This window comes from Triturus cristatus, chromosome 7 (assembly GCF_964204655.1).
Source record: "Triturus cristatus chromosome 7, aTriCri1.1, whole genome shotgun sequence".
In the NCBI taxonomy this organism is placed as follows: Eukaryota; Metazoa; Chordata; class Amphibia; order Caudata; family Salamandridae; genus Triturus; species Triturus cristatus.
This window is the reverse complement of record NC_140590.1, coordinates 430,672,715-430,692,344: the sequence shown is the minus strand read 5'-3', so window position 1 is coordinate 430,692,344 and position 19,630 is coordinate 430,672,715. Positions and strand designations below refer to the sequence as shown.

At 43.3% G+C, this 19,630-nt stretch overlaps 1 protein-coding gene across 2 annotated transcripts in view; it reads left to right on the top strand.

Annotated features, from left to right (window-relative positions):
• The window catches only part of GAS7 (growth arrest specific 7), a 1,339,070-nt gene that overhangs the window by 459,677 nt on the left and 859,763 nt on the right, over nucleotides 1-19,630 (top strand). Inside the window, exon 1 of one of the 2 annotated variants that reach the window (XM_085616728.1) lies at nucleotides 17,193-17,313. The exons of the other annotated variant lie outside the window; for it this stretch is intronic. The gene's annotated coding sequence lies outside the window, so the exon portion shown is untranslated. Of the gene's footprint in view, nucleotides 1-17,192; nucleotides 17,314-19,630 lie in introns of those variants that run through there. 2 annotated transcript variants of the gene reach the window in all.

The following is a 19,630-nucleotide window of genomic DNA, read 5'->3' as shown; positions in this document are numbered from 1 at the left end:
TTTAGTAAAATCGTTTCCTACATGTTTCCAGCGTGGAAGAAGGGTCACAATCTTATTGTCCGACCATGTACAATAAATAGTCTATTTCGGATTATGATGGAGGGGAACCAGATTTGGAAACTCAACTGTACCTTTTTTATTGATCATGCATGGATGGAAATTTGAAACAGCCCTGTTGCAGATGAAACCATTTTGTCTTCTGGTTGCACACAGCTCCCAGCACTGAGTTTTAACACACTTACTATTTCTGATAATGAACAATAAATTGGCGATTCAAAGGTTAACTGTGTTCCACTTTTCAGCGATAGCAGGAACAGTTTTGGCACTGGGGTATCACCTTTGTCAACGTTACTATGTATCTGTTTTCCAAAGAGATCCCGATAAATACTTGAGCTTCTGTTATTTAAACAACTTCAATATAACATTGGTGGTTGGACACCGCTACTATTTAAACTACATTATTGCCCATTGCACCATAGCAGGAATGGGGCTTTGCTTTTCAACAATTTCTTACCACTGAATTTCTTATGACGGACAAAGATTTACTGACAATCCCATTGAGTGGGATAAGGTTTTGCTCTATGAAGACTGGGTAAGTTACTGGCCCTCATTATTTGTTTAATTCAGCCGTAAATAGTACCGCCTATGGTTGCTGTGCTTGCACTGAGATAATAAAATCATTTTTTCTTTTTTTTAAAAATATTTCTGGTGGTGTAGGTTTCAGACATGCAGTGATTAGTCGTGAAAAGGGATAGGGGCAGTCCATCAGACCCAATCAGATGTATATTCGAAGCATCACTTTTTTGATATGGGAATATTCCCTGCCCTGGGGGACCAACTGCATGCTATTTTGAGTATTTTGACTTTCTGTGGTTCAGCTCCGATGCTCATCCACCGTATGCACTTAGGCCTAGATATCTACTTTGACTCTGGAGCCTGGTTCTGAACCCTGGAGGGGTGCATAAAGCGTACCCTCTAACTGACATGCAACAGCTGTCCATTTCTTGGTTTGCTGATATTCAGTGGTGGTAGCTGAATAAAAATTTTTAATAGTAGCACTAAAAATACAGTTTTCTCGGATTTAAAAGGGTTGTAGTGCATACTGACTCAATAGTTTCAAGTTACGCTTGTTTCAGACACCTTGCGCTGACATTGCATGTGCAAGTTGAATGCATGTTATGTAAAGCGTGCAGGATGGTGGGGCTCCACGTGGATTTGAGTGTAAAATTGTTAAGACTGGCAGATTCCATTTTGAATTGGCCCTGTTTTAAATGGCACACGAAGGAGGTTATGTTACAGCTCCACATACAGTGCATGTCAATTGACTGCATTCATGATCTAAAGGGTGTAACCATGAACAAAGAAATGTGACAAATGGAGATAGGGGTGACTTTAGGGATTCTGTGGTAACCTTCTTTATAGAGGATGACTAATCAGTCCTTGCTGAGCTCTGTCATTTGGGTTGATAGGGGAAGGAGGTGAGTCAGCAGATTCTGAGGTTGGAGGGAAGTTTCTAGGCATCGTCTATCTCTTTTGTCTATTCCTGAGTGGTACTTCAGGAAGACTGAAGAGACTGATGCAGAGTTCACACATCATTTGCTCATTATTTTGTGAACTCCAGAATGGTGCCAACATTTGCACTACCTGCTGTGAGAGGCATCATTTTTTAAGAAGTCTGTACATCAGAAAAAACATGAACATGGAAAAGAAACGATCCCAAACTCATTCTTGGGCACTGATAGTGGCATTAATATCCATGTGTCTGGGAAGTGTGTAGAAAGGTGGGACCAGAACTATCTCACTCAGTTCCTGGTTCATGCTTTTCAAGACCTAGGATGAGAATGCTCCACAAAGACTTGAAGAAAGGTTAAATGCCAAAGCTGTTGTCTGTCAGATAGGCAATCTTGCAGAGGTGAGGAGACCTCACCTAAATTGTGAGCATCTCTCTGAAGAGTTGTGGGTCTGCTTGTGACCTGGGAAGCCTGCTTGACCAACTCAAAAGGTGGAGACACATATCAGGAGAAATCTTGACACGTTTTAAAACCTCATAGGTTCAAGTGTGCACCCACAGTCCTGCAATGGCCGGCTTGAGGCATGTTTAAAAACATCAGGTAAGCACCACTTCCTAATGTGTGTAGGAAGGTGCATACACTTTCACACTGCATTTACAGTGGTAAAGTGCCCAGAGCCCTAAAGCCACTGAAAGAGAATCAGCAAAACCCATGAGAAAGAAGCAAAAAGTGTAGGGAAACATTACTTCAAGCTGTCATGTCTAACACTCGCACTACCCTGAGAGTCAAGTGTGTAAAGGGTCATAGTTGGATAATCCCTAAGAAGCCAGAGGCACATGACCCCATCCACCATAGAAGTGAACCAGTAAAGCCTGCTTCCTTTGTGTCCCTGCTTCCCCCAAAACAGGCCTCGCATCGCTGGTGCTATTGGACAATGTTGGCAGTAAAGTAGCTCACATGGTCCATTGTTTGTAGAATGCTTCTTTGGGAGCTGTACGGCTCGTTTACATCTTCTTGTCCTTGTGCATAGACGTGAGGTTCAGCAGTACTATATAGCAATTTGGAGGTGCATCATATCCATAACGTATTTTTACATTTACAATCTGCTCTTCATTTGTAGACAGGGATGTGTTGTTGTAGCACATACTACCCTAATATCCACAAGACGCAGCTCTGTACCGAAAAGGGACTGCTTAAAATTTCTAAATTTAGCCAGAGGTTGGTGTTCACACTTCTTGCATAAATTATACAAAGCTAAATATGCTAAAACATTTCCACAATGAAGTGCTCTGAAATATAGTACATAGTTTCCAGTTTCTGCAAAACTGATTGATGTGCTCTGTGGTCAGGTCATTCAGTGGGGATCTGTAGGAGTAAATTGTTTTTATTGTGGACCAGTAGGAGTAAACTGTTTGCTCTTACTGGTATTGGTTGCGTGTGACCTGATTTGTTTCAGAACTGGAAGCAAAGTTGCAGATTCCTTTTTCAGTTTCTGTCTTGTGACTTTAGGCATATCCTCTAGAAAGTGCATCAAATATTTATCACAATTTTCAATATTTATCACAACTGCCCTAAAGAAGATTAAAAATCAGTTTCATCTCAAACACAGGCTGTCGTGCAAGATAGAGTTGAAGGGTAATGCAAAGCAAATTGTCTTGATGCATTTTGAGCTCTGCTGTTTTTTATTGAGTTCTAATGAGTTGATCGGTCGTCAAAAAGTTTTTTGCTTAACATTAGGTTAAGTTCGAGTTTTTGAATGTTTTCTAGTGTGTCAATGCTAGTTTTTAGGAGAGGCTCTACAGCATATGTATTAACCTTAGACTAGATGGCAGTGCCTATTGCAAAAAGTATACATTTTTGAAAAATTGATAACTAATGTCATTCATGTACAAAATGGCAAACATCGATTGAATCAAAATAGTTCTTTCACACACTGTATCATGTTTCAAAAGTAGTTCTAAAATCAAGTTTCTGACGATTGGCTTATGATGAAGAAATAGAGGCATTTTTTACACATGGGCGAATCTACATTTTCAAAGGTATCCGAGAGGCCAGCGGGTTCTCTAGCGCACCTTTTTGTTTTGTTGCATTAAGTGCCTGCCCAGGATTGTGGAATGGCTATGTGAAGCATGAAATATAGATTGAGTAGCATTCAATGATATGGCTGTTTTCAGTGTTTGTGTCCCCCCCCCCAATTAAAAATTTGAATCCCTCCCACTGAGTATGACCTAATCGAGTTGTATGATTGGCCTGCACACACAACAATATAATACATATATATCGGAGCTGTTATATGTAGGCAGGCGAGCTTGGAACGAGGAAGATACGATATGCATGTTTTACAGGGTTTTCTCTGGAGGAGGGGGCCTTTAGTTCGCCTGTGAACTACTTAGGAAAAGGCACAGCTATGTGATGTATTTAACCAGCAGTTGGTCTCCTGGTCACCCCCTGGTGACCCTGATACTTTGTATAATACTTTTCACTTCTGTTTTTCAGATACCATACACCTATTTCTTCCTCCATCAGAAATAGGAAACCTGTCATAAGACAGGCAATCCCTGGTTTACGCCAGCGTTGAGAGGCCAGAGGCTCAAAGTGCAACATGCAGAAAGAGCGTGGTAGCATTCATTTTCTCATGAATGGCGTGTCTGCTTCAGTGCTTACCTTTGATTGTACACACAATGCCTCTTCAACAAAAATATTCACCTTCTTCAGGGATTATATTATGCTTGCTGCTAATTTACCAAAAGCATTGCTTCAAATGGTATCTAAGTTTACCAAACAAGATGAAACGAAGTCTGCTATAACGCATTCCCCAATGTTGTTTGACAACCTTGCCACCATTTCTGACCAGAAAATCAAGGACATACATGATAGTATCTACCTTGAGCCTCAATCTTCAAGTTGTTCCATTCAGCATGAGCTGTGGCTCGCTACACCCCCTCACCCCACCCTCCACGCTCTCCCCAACCTCCACCCTTTCCCCCACCCTTATTTTTCCTCTCCCTACACCCCTTTACACCCACCCCTCCGCTCTACTCCTCCACCCCCACCCAATTTCGGACATTGAAGTTTCTGGACTTCTCTCCACTTTGAAATCAAACTACCCTCATGATGTATTTCTGGTCAAACATTGAAAGCTATGTTACTATTACTAATAATCTTAATTCTTCCTTCTCCCTCAGTGTTGGTATGATTGGAAGGCAACTCTGGATAAACCCTGCTTAAAAAACCTAATCTTGATACCTTGCTGCAAACTAAGTATAAACTCATCTCCCTACTCTCCACAGTCGCAAAGATCGTTGGAGAGCCAATGAGTAAAACTTTTCTCGCCTACATTTGTTTGGGATTTTTTTATTAAATAGGCTTCAGGCTGGGCCTTGGTACATAATCTGGCTTAATTGCTTATCCTAATGACCTCCGACTATACCTCTGTTTGAAATCGATCTAATTTAAACAATTAAAAAATAAAACACTTATTTGTTTCTTGATTATGTTCTGAATTAATTGTCTGTATTTTCCTTTTGTCTTAGTCCTAGTGTTGATATACTTAAAAGACGATACATTGTACGCTCTGAAAATCATAGGTAGAGACCCTTTTTTTTGTATTTATTATACCTTGGTGCCAGTCTTTCAATCTGCCTCATACTGCTTGACCTGTCGGCTGCATTAAAAGTGGTTGACTACTACATTCTTGTTAAGCAGCTTGAGGAGTCTATCGGGGTCTGCTAAATATTGGTTTCCATCCATTCTTTCAGGAAGCAAATAGACTCTTATTTTTTCCTACTTACCTGTCCAACACCATCCCGGCCTCTTTTTGAGTTCCCTTGACTTTCCCGTATTTTATTTAATGTTCGTATCTGGCCTCTAGCTCGTATTGTAGAACTTTTACATTGCGAATGATCTCCTGTTGGAATGACACCCAGCTCATTCTGAGACTAAACATATTGTTTGCTGAAATCCAGCAGGCAACACCTGGCTGTATTTCCACCAACCTGCATTGGTCGAATGTCATCTCATTAAAATTAAATAGCTCCAGAACTGAAGTCCTGAACTGAAATTAATTGCAACCAAGGAAAAGCAGGCCTAAAAACAGTGATGCAACACACAATATATTTTTTTATATATATATATAAAAAAATATGTTGCATCACTGTTTTTAGGCCTGCTTTTCCTTGGTTGCAATTAATTTGTTTCGCTTAAAAAAAGAGGTCGTGAGGGAAGCTGTACTATGTTAGTGTTCACTTGATGAGCCATACTGACAGGATGGCAGGGAGGAGCTGGACCCAGCCACACTTACACCTGACTAGGCTGTCTCCTGTCTCCACACATAGGGCTGCATACCCTCTTGTAGCGAGTCTGGAGCCAGGGCACGACATCTGTGCACTTCAATGTCTTTACTTCGAAGTCGCCACTGCTTCAAAGGTGCCACTAACTATAAGAACTGGACCTCAGATAAAAAAAACACTTAAGTACACTTCTGAACCTGTGAAGTCTCTCCCAGGAAGGAGGACTGCTCTGCTGCTGAAGGACTGCCACTCTCCAGGGTTGCTGCTTTGCTGGACTCCTGCATTGCTGTGCTACTCTGCTGCCTGCTGTTCCCTTTGCCTGGATGAGAAGGACTGTACCTGCATCACTTGAACACAGAGTGACTGCAAGGGCTAGCTCGTTGCGGCCTGATCTGAAGTTGCAAGAACATAAAAGACTTCCAACTTCTCTGCTTCTGCACCTGCACTCTACCATCTGTGGATCTGTCCTGCCAAGTGGTGACATCCCAGTCCTGGGCCCTTGGAAGTAAGGCCTCCAGTGCTTGCTTCAGCAAAATCCACACATCCACTCTCAAAACGGTGCATCAGCGCAGTTGCATGGCTCAGATCAGGCACATCGCTCCTGTTGCATGGATCAGTACTGGCACAACTCTCCTGTTGCGTGACCGGGCGCATCACCTCTGCTGCATATATGGGACCCGACGCAGTGACTTCGGAACCACAACCGCACAATGCGCTACCCGGTGCAAATTCTTTGCATCTCTGTCGATGGCAGCCTTGACGATGATGGGAAACAAACTCTGCATCGCAGCCCCTGCACTCATCAGAGCTGATGCATCGCCAATATTGTGTGGATCCGGACCAGTGCATCGCTGCCCTTGCGTGGATTGACACCGGTGCATCACTTCAACTGCTCCATGCATCTCTTGATGTGGACACATCCAGGATCAAAGTACTTCTATTCAGTGGGCCAATCCTGGTCCCTGTACCCGGTCTGCGCTCCATTGCGGCCGGCCTTGAATTTTTAACTGTGTCCCAGTCCAGTGCAGCCAGATATTCTAACTAAGCGCTTATTGCTTCTAAGCACTATTTTACAGTTTATTCTTTATTAATTCACATCTCAAGTTCCACATCTTGGATTTTTGTTGTTGTGGTCTTGTTTGATTTATTAAAATATTCTTTATTTTTCTAAACTGGTGTAGGATCTTTCTGTGTGGTGTTTTTACTGTTTGAAGTGTTGCACAAATACTTTACACATTGCCCTCAGGTTAATACTGAGTGCTGTGTGCCAAAGTACCAGAGGATGTGCACAGATTGATTTGGGGATTGCTGGTACGTTACTCTGACTAGGATTGGGGATACTGCTTGACCAGGGCTCACGCCCCAGTCAACCAGCAACGCGACTTTTAAGAGTAACCAATTGGTGCCTTCTAACACACTAAGTAAAATGAAGATTTTATTCTTAATGGCATTGGGCATACTTCAAAAGATGATCCTCAACACTCGCTGCCTGACTCGCAAACTGTCTGCAAGACACTTTAGGACACACTGTGATAAAGTAATGTAACTTTCATTTAGACTTACTGATAATCATCCTAGTCTCCGTACCTCTGAGAGGATGTGGTGCAGCGGCCAGAGCTGTCAACTCGGTAGCTGGGGATCCGGGTTCGATTCTCCCATTGGTGCAACATCCTGTGATTCTGGGCAAATCACTTATCTCCCCGTGCACATGGACAGCACCTGGAGACCTACAAACTTAACTAACTTAAACTCTGAGTTACTGTCTTCTTAACGAAAATCAATATTTTCATAAATTATACAAAGTCCTTCTCTCTTGGTAGACCGCTAACAAAACATAAGAAGCTAGACTAGAAATTGCAATGTTTTTGATGCTAGCTCATAAAAGACGAGAATCACTTACTAAATGCACACTCTCTTTAATAAATGTTCAAATATTCTTCTATCTTAAAAGCTGAGCCTATGATCTTACACCTTCATATGCCTTCTTTTTGTTCATTCTAACAATTGTAGGAATCTACAATTGGTATAATGGAGGGAGATATATCTCCCTTTTTGGGGACATATTTGTGTGGCTTGCATCACTTGGTAATAATCACATCAAGATGAATGAAATGGGGGGTGGGGAAAGTGCTCTAAAAGGGTTGTTGCTGTGAGTCTATCTAAGAAACATTTTCAAGAGGGGTGACCTATGTACCAAAGAGCATAGCCTAATGCAAGTGTCATAGAATCCTGTGCTTGAGAAATTCATAGAGGCTCTCTGGACAAAGAATTACCGAAATCCGCAAACAATAAGATACTTAACCATTTAATAAAGCAGTTGTCTTGGCCATTGGCAATAAAACACTTGAACAGGTACGTTTAAAAGTAAATGGCTCTTTGACTACTTGGTCCCACTACACCTGGAAATGCAAATGTAAAAGGTGAAGAAATATCACCGTAGGCCCTGGGACAACAATCGCAAACAAAAGTATCCAACACGTTTCTTTGCCCCTGTGCTACAAAGGGGGCTTCTACTTACATTGTATTGCAGCTGTGGCACTTCAAAATCAGCAATTGAAGATATTACATTTCAAACGGATCCCCCTGGCACTGAATTCACTTTATCGCAGCGTGTTGGGCATGTTACATGTCTTTATTCATGACATTTTAGAAACCTTTTGATGTGTAATGTCTTTAATCGTTGATTTTGATCACACAAGCGCAATATAATTAGAAAATAAATCTTTGTGGCAGTGTATTTATTATATGACCCCTCCATGGACAATAAGCTCATAATAATGGGAGCATATAACTTATTGTGAAGTATGATATTCTTTTTATCAGCTAGGGGTCTCTTTCTCACATTTAGAATAGATTCTACCTAATGTGAGGGACGTATATGTTCTATTATTCTATCCATATTATGTATGATATACTCTCTGCATATGGCTACATCTTTGTGCCATCATTAACAGAAGACCAATACGAAGCTAAAAATACCAATATACAGGTGCTTCATCTCATATAGATTCTTAAAGTGTGGTATTGAAAATTTGTTCTGCAGAGGTTTGGAAAACATCAGATTCGCCTCAATGTAGAGATGTTTTATTAGATCCGCACTATTATATTCTCCAATGGCAGACTTCTTTAATGAATCAAGCAATTCCAGTGTGAAATTTGGATGTTCAAGATGGCTTGATCTGTCAGTTTTCTTGAGCACGACTGGAAGTTTTTTTTGATTAACTTAGATTTTATTCTTTCTACTGCTGTCAACATCTTTGAGATTGTTGATTTCGAGCAGATGGGTCATATCACTGCGCTATTGATTGTGATTTGCTCTTATGGACACAACTTTTTAGACCTATTTAGGTTAGTATTTCAACCAGAATGATTTTATTTGTATTATTATTTCTCTTATCTAAATGATGGGACCATTTGGTTTCATTATCACCCTCGATTTAAGAAATATTCTCCATAGTGACTGAGGGGTGTCTCCCAAAACATAACCACAGATTGAATTTGGTCATATGAAGTAGAATGCAATAGTTCTCAATATGACCGAATCCTGGTGTGGTTCATAGTTGAACGTATGTGTAGATACGTATGAATGAGTGTAATGGGTGGATCCTAATGATATGCACTTTTGAACTTTGAAAAGACACGTGGTGTCATGGATAATTGCACGGCAGAGTGTATTACAGTCCTATTTTTATACCATGGGATATTGGGCCAGCAAATATGGTTTGTAGATGAGTTTAGCTCGCTGAATATGTTTTAGGTTTTTTAATTCACCATCTATTATGATTTTTAAATATGTCACACAATTGCGTATTCTTTTGTGTATGTTGAATGTTTTTGTTTAAGGAAATGTATTTTATGTTTATGTAGATATTCAGTTGGGAGGAGTCGACTAATTTATTTGTCCTGAGGAAGGTGGTCAATGTTGTCTAAGACCACCGAAATGTGTCGGTGGAACACACAGACATGACCAACAGTGCATGGACGATTTTAATATGTCACTGAACATATTCCGCTACATCTAGTAACACAATAAGTGGGAGTGTATTTTCTCATTGAGAAATTGATTGAAGTTTTTGTTAATAAAATCGCCACGTTTTTCCTAATATTGTGCTGTATATTTGTTTGTTAATTTGGTACATTGATTTTGCTATGCAAGACTTTTTTATTGGATGTATTTTTAATGAATTTTTAATTAAATGATCTAATGATCTATGTGTGTTTTTCAAATTACCGTGGTTCTAGATTGATTGTGGTGCCTGAATGTAAGTGTATTTATTGTTTAAATGATCTAGCAAGGGGAATACTTTAGATTATTTGGTTACTGACAAGATGCATTCATACTCCGCTGTCTTCAGTGCATGCGTGCATTGACTTGTCGTTCTTCGGAAAAGGAAGCTCTCCGTTTCAAAGCCGTTCATCCTGGATTCAGGCCGAGCCTGTTTAACATGTAATGAAGAAGTCAACAAGGTTGGCGGAAACCCTAGTACTCCAGTTTCCTTTTCTCTGCTGCTTTTTGTAGAAGGGCTGCTAGTGTTTATTATGTGGAGAATGACATGCCTGTAATAGTATTGTGTGCAGTCAATCTCAGTTAGGAATTTTCGAGATATCCAACTCAGCATAGCAGCGGCATACAATAATTGATGAGGGCTCCTTGTAGGATGTGGTGAGGGATCCTTGACACTAATGTATCTCACAGATACCGTAGGGTATGGGGTGAACAGGGGGGTCCAGAAGGGTGATCCTATGCACTTCAGGTGATCTATGGGTCTGTGCAGTTCCGTCTTAATGCATGGGCATGCTGGGCAGTTGCCCGGGGGCCCCATGAGCATTGGGGCCCCATGCAGGCCAGAATTTGACACTAATTTTCTGTTAAACATTTTTGTTCCTGTGAGTGATTGTGTAGGCAGGGCTCAGTGCACTGCTTTGCCCGGGGGTCTATATTGCTGTTAAGTCGACCCTAGGACTGTGAAATGCCCTTACAGCAGAAAACATCAGGTCATTGCTTGTCCTTCCACTATCTCTCTGTGAACATATCTATGTATGTCTTTCGATATATTGCAAGTACATAACATAAATAAAATGTAATAATGGTCGTGAACCAAAAACTGGACCTGATGTCATATGGAGTTGTATTTTGTTTTCACCTGAGGAGCCCTCAATGGTGCTTTGGACTGAGGCCTTCTGTGTGTTCCTCAAGCATCTGAGGGAGTATAGGCAGTATAGGCTGTACAGCAGATCATGATTTGTATGCACTCTTCCCTCCTTCCGGGAGAGCTCCTTCACCACAGTCTACCTTGACCTACCTCAAATGTTGTGGGAAAGGTAGATCTGAGGGAGGAGAGTAGGGCACAAGATGAAATGTACCTATGCTTTTCCTTTGCTGTAATCCATCCGCATCACCCCTATGCTCCATGTAGAGCAGTCGGTTCTATCTGGTCTGAAAACTGAGGAGCACCAAAAGAATGCATAGTATCCGGCTGCTGCCTTTCTCGGTCGTCATCCGTCTACAGTGCACCATTTCTAGATCACAAGTTATGACCAGGGCTGTATACCCATTCTGGCATTTCCCTGGTGGGTGCAGGATGGGCTCCTTTTACCAAACTATGTGCACATGGCCCCAATGTAGTCACTGCCTTCTGTGCTGTGAATTGGTTTGAAAAATTGTGCCAGGGTCAATTTCGAATTTCATTTTATCTCCAGTTACAAACCTACCTGACCGTTGCCACATGAGTCAAACTCTAGGGAAGGCCATGGCACACCTCCTCCAGGACACGCTCGGCCTAAAAGTTGGTAAGCAGCAACTCTGTGGACCGCAAAAGGAGCAAGAAAGCTCTATCCAAGCACAATAAAGAATGCAATACACTGCAGTGCCCAAGAGAATGTGTTCATAGCTCCAGTGAGCTCCATTGAACTCTGGCTGCCCACATGCAGGAGTGGACAATAATGACTACAAATGCCCCGGAGAAGCCAAATGCCCCGATGACCGTCAGCCATGTGGGTCTTGGTGGAACATCGTCGAGCAGTAGTTTGGGCTGGTGTGGAAGGTCGGTGTATTGCCAATTTTTGGCTGTTATTTGGGTCTGTTTTATGGTCTGCTGGGCCGGTTTTCACTGTTGATATCCCTGATATTAACGCAAACATTGCCTGTTGCAAGCTCAAATCCATGCAGGCTTGCCTACATTGCAGAACACAGTGTGTCTTTAAAAATTAAAACTGCCCCAGTTTTTAAACATGGACCACTTTTTAGCTATTTAATTCTCTAATGGGAGCCACTTTTATTTTTGTGATTTGACTTAATTTCTGTCCCAGTCAGTTCAGTCTGGGCCTGGCAACGTGGGGATTTTTCACTTCACCTACAAAGGCCAGCGGCTGAGCCCCCAGAGTGCACAGCAGCTCTGCCTTCAGCAAGCACGCCAACGCCAGTGCGTTCTTTTGCACAATGGGCGTTCATTGATCTTAGGACATTGTTACTGATGTATAAACATGAATTGATCATGTCCACTTATCTTGAATGTAATGCATACATTTTTAGCACTTGCAGGCTTGCTTTCTGTGACTGCTTATACCAGTGCTTTAAATGGGCCGGTACTCACCGGTACTGAGTACTTATTTTTTCCCCCTCCAAGAGTACCGGCACTTCTCTGTTATTAAATAGAGTACCGGTACTCACTGTCACACAAAGTCATGTGAGCATGCATCGCATTTCTACACTGCGGCGCATGCTCACATATTGGTGATTTCACAAGGAGAGCAGTGACACCATGGCGCCAAAGCCGAGCAACGTGAGACCCAGGCGCGCAACGCCCATTGGACTTAAAGGCCTTCGCACCCCCCCTTGTGTGTTGCAGCCCGGGATGAGACAGTTTCCCCGGGTACAAACACAGCCGCACCGAGTACTTCACAGGTCTTCAAAAGACCTTTTGCTCGTTAACGAGGCTTTGATGTTCTTCACCCCTTAGAGCCCCTGCACCTCCACTCTACCTTTTGCTTGAAGAATCAGACCCCCCACCCGAAATTTGACTCTAGTTGTGCCTCAGGTGTGACCTCCAACCCCCCCCCCCATCCCCACCTCACCCCCCGCCAGGAAGCTATGCGGCGGGAAGAAAGGGAAGCTCTTTAAAAATCCCAATTTGCTCTGGCTTTCCCTTTCTTCTGTGCGAAAAAGACGGAGAGGATAGCATAGCAGCTTGCCGGTGAAAAAGGGGACAACTGAGGAGAGCTTTCAGAAGTGATGGGGTATAAGCACAGTCAGCTAAATAAATCGAGGGGTTATCTGAAAAAGAAGAAAGGGGCAAGCAAAGATATTTGAGAATACACTGCGGGCGTGGGGCAGTGGCAGGGCCGGCTTTAGGGCGGTGCGACCGGTGCCACCGCACCAGGTGCTGGCTTCCTGGGGGCGCGTGTTTGAAAGTTTATTAAGCTTTTGAAGCACCTGCTGCAGCGTTTCTTTCCGCCTGCAATTACCAGGCCTCACATAAATGTCAAGAAAACTCCTGTGATTAATTATCTTCCTGGAGAGAGATCAGTGTTTTGTATAGTTGAGGTTTTGACTTAGGTGAAGTTAGTGCAGAGGGTTAATATGCCTGCTGCAAAGACCTTGTATCAAGTAGATTACATATGATGTAAACAGGTCACCAGGTTACTGCTTTCAAAAGAGACATCCTTTTGTTACTTGCAATTTATAACTTAAACTCCTAATATACAACAGTGAGCTATTAACTTTCATCCCAGAACTGCATACACACTGCAAAGTATACATTATTAGAACATTGATTAATGTTGCAAAAAGGGTTAATTTGGCTAGAAATCCATTCTTATTATTAAATAAAACTCCCAACTATGCTGTTTCTTTTTCGACTCTGCGTTTGTGCTTCTCCACACCAAGCACTCTTAAACTATACTGCCTACCAGTATGGGTGACATGTGACTCCTACACTTTCAGTCCTTTGGCTTAAGTAACTTTTCCTATACACTGAATTTCACTCGTATGATTGATTGTCTCTGTGTAATGTGTGTGTGATGCAAAGTGCTCGGACACCCTACACTGGTATGAGTGGTGCTACATAACTAATTCAATGCATCTGAGAGAGTGTGGTTATGGTGACTTGGTCACTGTTGAAGGGTGCTAGTGAGAGAATCCGTGGTGGAGGTGGTCATTGGGGGGGGGGGGCGCCAACAAACATTGTCGCACAGGGCGCCACCAGCACTAAAGCCAGCCCTGGGCATTGGGTTTAAAATAAAGCACCTGATGGATGAGATGGGGATCATCTGATGAGAGTCGGGGGTGGGTAGGTGTCCCAAGAAAGCCAAGGCTTTCGAGAATGACACAGGTCGGTGGAAGGGGCCTGTTGTGTGAGGACAGAGCGACAGCTACAGTGGCAGAGACTGGTATTTTAAATGGGGGAGGGGTATCCCAGAAAAGCAAGAGAAGGAATTTGATGAGATGAACAAGGGGACATTTAAGATGAAAGGTGGTGTGACCACCTGAAAAAAGAGAAAATGTAAAGAGACAAATAGGGCATCGGAGGGGACATGGGGCTGAGTAAGTAAGGGCTAGGGACATCAGAGGGTAGAGGTAGGAGAGTATCTCGTCATCCAAAAGAGTGTTATCTAAAGCGGGGGCGGCAGCTGAATAAAAAAATAATTTTGAGGGGACAGTGGTATTTTTAAGTCGTTTTTTTTTTTTTTTGCAGCTAATATAAAGTTTACCATAATGTGACTCATTTTTTTGGAACGAAGTTAAACAATGAAAGGCTCAACAAACAATCATAAGAATTCAGATCGCATACTTGGAGGAAGAATGGATTTATCAAAATACTTAAACACAGTATAGACCTTACTAGGGCACACTGGAAGGGGAAGAATAATGTGTACGGAGTTAAAAATGCGTATTTACCAGAAAACACTGAATGTAGCTAACAATATAAGCATTCGAACACGACTAAGACATGACATCCCATGGCTTGGTGAACGTTTCTCATTCATTTCTATGATGTAAGATCACACTTTGAATTGCTTCCAGAATGCTTGTGTCTGATATCAAGCATTTCTCAGAAACGAGGCCTATTCCAGATTGTCAAGTACGCTTTTTTGCTGTCATACACATGCTCAGTCACACTTTTTGGTATTTCTTTTTTTGTTTAAAACGATAAGTGCTACTCTCCACACACAAGCGCTTCAACACCCCCATCAGGGGTAACAAGCGCTATATAAATGCAAACCTTTTTCCCTCTTCTATCTCTCTGCTATCCGTCTGAATCCAAATAACTGACTAACCTATCCACCACTCAAATTACTTTCAGATTTTCACTATACTAATTCAACACTAATCCTTCTTGGGTTCCCGGAGTAGTGCGCTACTCGCCGAAAACGCGCTTCGACGCCTCGCCAGGGGTAGTAAGCGCTATATAAATGCAATTACAAAACAATACAATACCTTCAGTGTGGGTGGATTTGGCCAACTTCTACAAGCCCTTGATGGGAAGTGTTACAGTGGTTAAGGTGTTTTCATGGGTTTCTGAATATTGTTAAGGAGGCTAATGGGCAGAGAGTTGCCTCCATTCAGGTGGGTGAGGACCAGGGCTTCGACTGACACCGACATCTGGAAGGAAGGATGTCTGGAGGAAGAGCTCTTACCATACTGGGACAGGCCCATATCCAGTTACCTGCCACAGATGCAGAAATTACTAGATTCCCCAAACAGTGAATGTTACTGACATCCTACAATAATCACAAACAGGGAAATTCTGTTTTATTTCTGCATGTCAAAGACTCTCTGCCTTCGGGGAGGGACACTTACAGCCAGCCCTTCACCTCCTTTTATAGCAAACTGATGCAAATTCACATAACTTTCTGGGGAAAATAACTGGAGTTTTCAGCTAAATAAAGTAAAACCATCTATTTTAGGTGTGGTTTATCTTTCATTTGCCGCCTTCTTCTGGATGCACACCCAGCACTCCCGCTTGGGAGTTCTGCACCCACAGAGTGCCACTAGTGTGTTGTGACAAAAGTATAATATGAAAATGGATTTCCATCCATGTAAAATTAGTGAATTGGCAAAGTCGTACACAGACTACTGTAAATATTGTCCCAAGAATGTAGTTGGCATTTCAGATGTGGCCAAAGGGCTAGACCCCTCAGGCCAGGCATGGAGCTTAAGAACCACCCACACTACTACATGCCAGGACACATATCCCCGCACTGGACGGAGGGATCAGGCAGAGAAGTCAAAAGAAGGAAGGATCATGGTTAGCCGGGGAATCGCAGGCATGTGTTTCCTGCTACAATGCTGTGGAGGCATCCATAAGTGTGCGGCTGTGAGCAGTACAGAGATATGAACGAGAAGTGCCAAATGTCTGCCCCTCCCAATGCCCCTCCCAATTTCCACTACAGCAGCTTAGAAATCTGTAGGCTTCTACTGCGCTATGAGGTGCACCAGACTGGTCATCACCAGTTGACACAACAGCTGGCTGTATCTGGTATTCATGAAAAAAAGTGAGCCACGTAGTAGGAGTGGGAGCACCAGGGAACCCAAATCACCCAAGTGAGGAAGCAAAGCCTTGGACTTGAGGTGAAGGAGCAGGCCTAAGGGAAGCTTTGAGCATCAAACACATGTGGGTACAGGGTGCCTCCCATATCAGAAACCGTGGCTACAGTGGGCCTGCTGACCACCATCATCAGTGACACTGTGGTCATATGTACATGGTTATATGTGCCTCCATCCCTTTACTAGCCCCTCAGAATTTTGGACTAGATTTTGCTGGGTGGCACAGTATCTGAAAGTGAATGAAAAGGTGAAATATTATTGCTCTGTAACCCAGATAACTTTCTTCTCCCAGGATCACTAGCATGACAACTGATGGCTTCCTTTCACCCGATGCGAGTCAGAGTTGCATTTTAGGATGTAGTCTTTTTTCCTTTAATTAATTTTCAAAAAAAATCTCTGCACCTTTTAATGTTTTGTTTAATATACAGGTGCCTCTGACAAAAAGGAAAACGTGATAGTTACCTTTCAATAGTCTGTCAACTAGTACAACTTAATACATGCAAGGACATCAACAATAAATTGCAGAGGGTACCAATTTGTCATCATTCAAAAATTCTTGAGCCCTTCAAATGTTTTTCATTAGACCCACCCTTAGTCCCGCCAATAGCCCCGCCTCCTTGCCACGCCCCCAGCTCGATCTGATGAGTACCTGCACTTGTTTTTCCCCATTTAAAGCACTGGCTTATACCTTTGACCTCGGTGCGTTGTGACGACATCTGCAAACAATAAAGTGACCGTGAGTGCGCGGATTTACAGTGAATGCATCGGCCGCTTTTGTGCCTATTCAGGATGTTGCTGAACATCCAGACACGCAGTTGGCTCTGTTTTCTCCGCAGCATTTCTGCATTAGCTGTTTTTCACGAGGACGCCGCTTATTTCTTTGTTACCAGCAGTCTTTCAGGACAATAACATTCCAGAGCGCACTCACAGCGTGGCCTTCGGTCAGCAAGCCTTGTAAAACATCAGGGTACGTACTCCACGCGCTTTCAACGATCTCCCAGCGTTTGTTTATTGATTGGACGCTGGGGAGTCATATTTGTTCTTTATTTCCTGCGCTGTCCGCTGAGTTCCCTTTATGTAATGAAGCCCCCTCCGTTTGCAGCCCTTGCGGAAACACGCGCCCTAACCAGGAAACGCAGAAGGCAAACGGTTCGTCCATTTTGCATGGGAAACATTTAACTGTACATTCGTATTTTTGAACGGTGCCAAACTGTGGAACTTGACTGCCTGATCCTGACGGTGTTTATGCCTGCTCTGTTCCATAACCAGGGCCATCGAGTTTCTATGTGTGTTGATTTTGTGTTGGATAAACAATGCATGTTTTAATAGTGTTTGACCATCGTGGGAACAGCGAGCACACCACTCAGATAAGGGGCCAGCCGTATGATGTTTGCAGTGAATAGTTTTATTTCCTCTTTAGCCTCATATTATCTCTGGCTTTCACTGCTCGCAGTATGTTTGATAGTCTTGCTGCACAGCTCCAGCTGACCTCATTCTAACCAGTACCTTTACATATACCTGGAATGGGCTTTGAGTCGGCCCCTTGCTCACGATCACATGGCTTTCATTTCTATTTCCCATTCATGTCTGGATTCCATGGTTCTTCATCCTATTCCTGTTTGTCTTGCCCTCGGAGCATTTGGGTTTCACCATGTTTTTTATTGGTTGAATGTATCCTTCCACCGTTTACTTCATTGAACTATTTTCTTATTTATTTTTTCTGAGACATTTGGAGCTTTACCACTCCATGGTAATGGAAGTCTTTCTCCTCCTGTTCTCTCTTCCGCCCCATGTTTCTCACTCTCATCCCTCTGCCTCCACAGTCATCCTCAGCATCTCCCGACACTCACACTGCTTTTGTTGCTCACTTCTCCCTCCACCCCCTCTCATTGTTACCCCGCCTACTTTGCCAGAACTGAGCACTTCTGCTTCTCAGTGTCTCTTGTCCTACTTTCCTGCCTCTGTCTGCCTTTGCCTACAGTCTGGCGCAAGTGGCTTCCACTCGTGGCTCTGCCAATGCTTGTTGAATTTTAGCACAAGCATTGGCAAACATTGTAATGCTGCCGTTTGGGATAGTATAGCAATGTTGCTTTGTATACTTATTCTTCTACTACTCCATGATGGCCTACACATTACACCCATATGTAAAATAACAGCCATTATGCAAGTATACAAACTAATGTTCCAAGATGGCCACTAACCACCATTGACGTTGTCAATGCTTGTATCTCCATTATGCAAGCACTGACGAAGTCAGTACTTGGACCAAACAAACATTGGCAAATGGAGACTGTTCATCTTTGCCAGTGCTTTTTAGGTCTCGCCTGGTGTTAGCAGCGCACAGCGCTGCCCTCGCCATGCAAGGGCTTTTTGTAATCAATTCAACATGTGCACGCGTATGGAGGGACAACGATGGCGTCGGGCTGTCCACATACAGCTGCAAATGCACGTGCATGTGGACAGCTCGAGGCCATCTTTGTCCCTCCGTATGCGTGCGCATGTAAAAAGCCCCCGCATGGCAAGAGCAGCACTGTGCGCTGCTAACGCCTTTGGGCTGTCAACAATGCACACGCATGTGGGCACTGAGAGAGAGGGGGCGGCGCTCTCCTGTCCTGGGTGCACTCTGATCTTCTTTGGCAGGCGGGAAGCCCCGGTCGTTGGAAGGTACCGGGCGCTTCCCTGTTTGGTTTCAGTTTTCGTCAAACGGAAAGGGTATACAGTTCCTCTGTTCGTAAAGGAGAGAATGAAGGATACTCTCCTCAGAATTAGACTAAGTGGGGGGTGGTGTTCAATAAGCCTAAAGGGTATAGGACTGTGTGGGGTGGGGGAACCCACATTGGTGGAACTAAAACCCTCACACACCCAGCAAGCTAGGTGTCATGCTTCATCATCTGGGTTTTGCTCCTCGTCGGGTCGGCGCTGCAATTCCCGACGGGCACCCAGAGATGGGGCTCTTTGGCGGAGATCTTTTGTTCCTTGCCGAGGGTGAGTGCAGGTGAGGGCCAGGGAGGTGTAGACGTAAAGTGAGTGTGGTTAAAAAGGGTCGGTTAGTCTGAATAAATGATTTTATTAGGTCAGTAAACCACCCTGCTAAAATGAAAAGAGAGGTGGTAGTCTTGACTAAATGGGTCAGGGACTACTCTACTCAGCTCTGGTGGTCGACATGTTTCATGCCTACAAGGTCAGGAGGATCCAGCGGCAATTCATCAGGACCAGTGATTACAACTATCTACAACTATGTGAGGGTGTGATACTAATTATTTACAGTGATAAAAACTACCCTC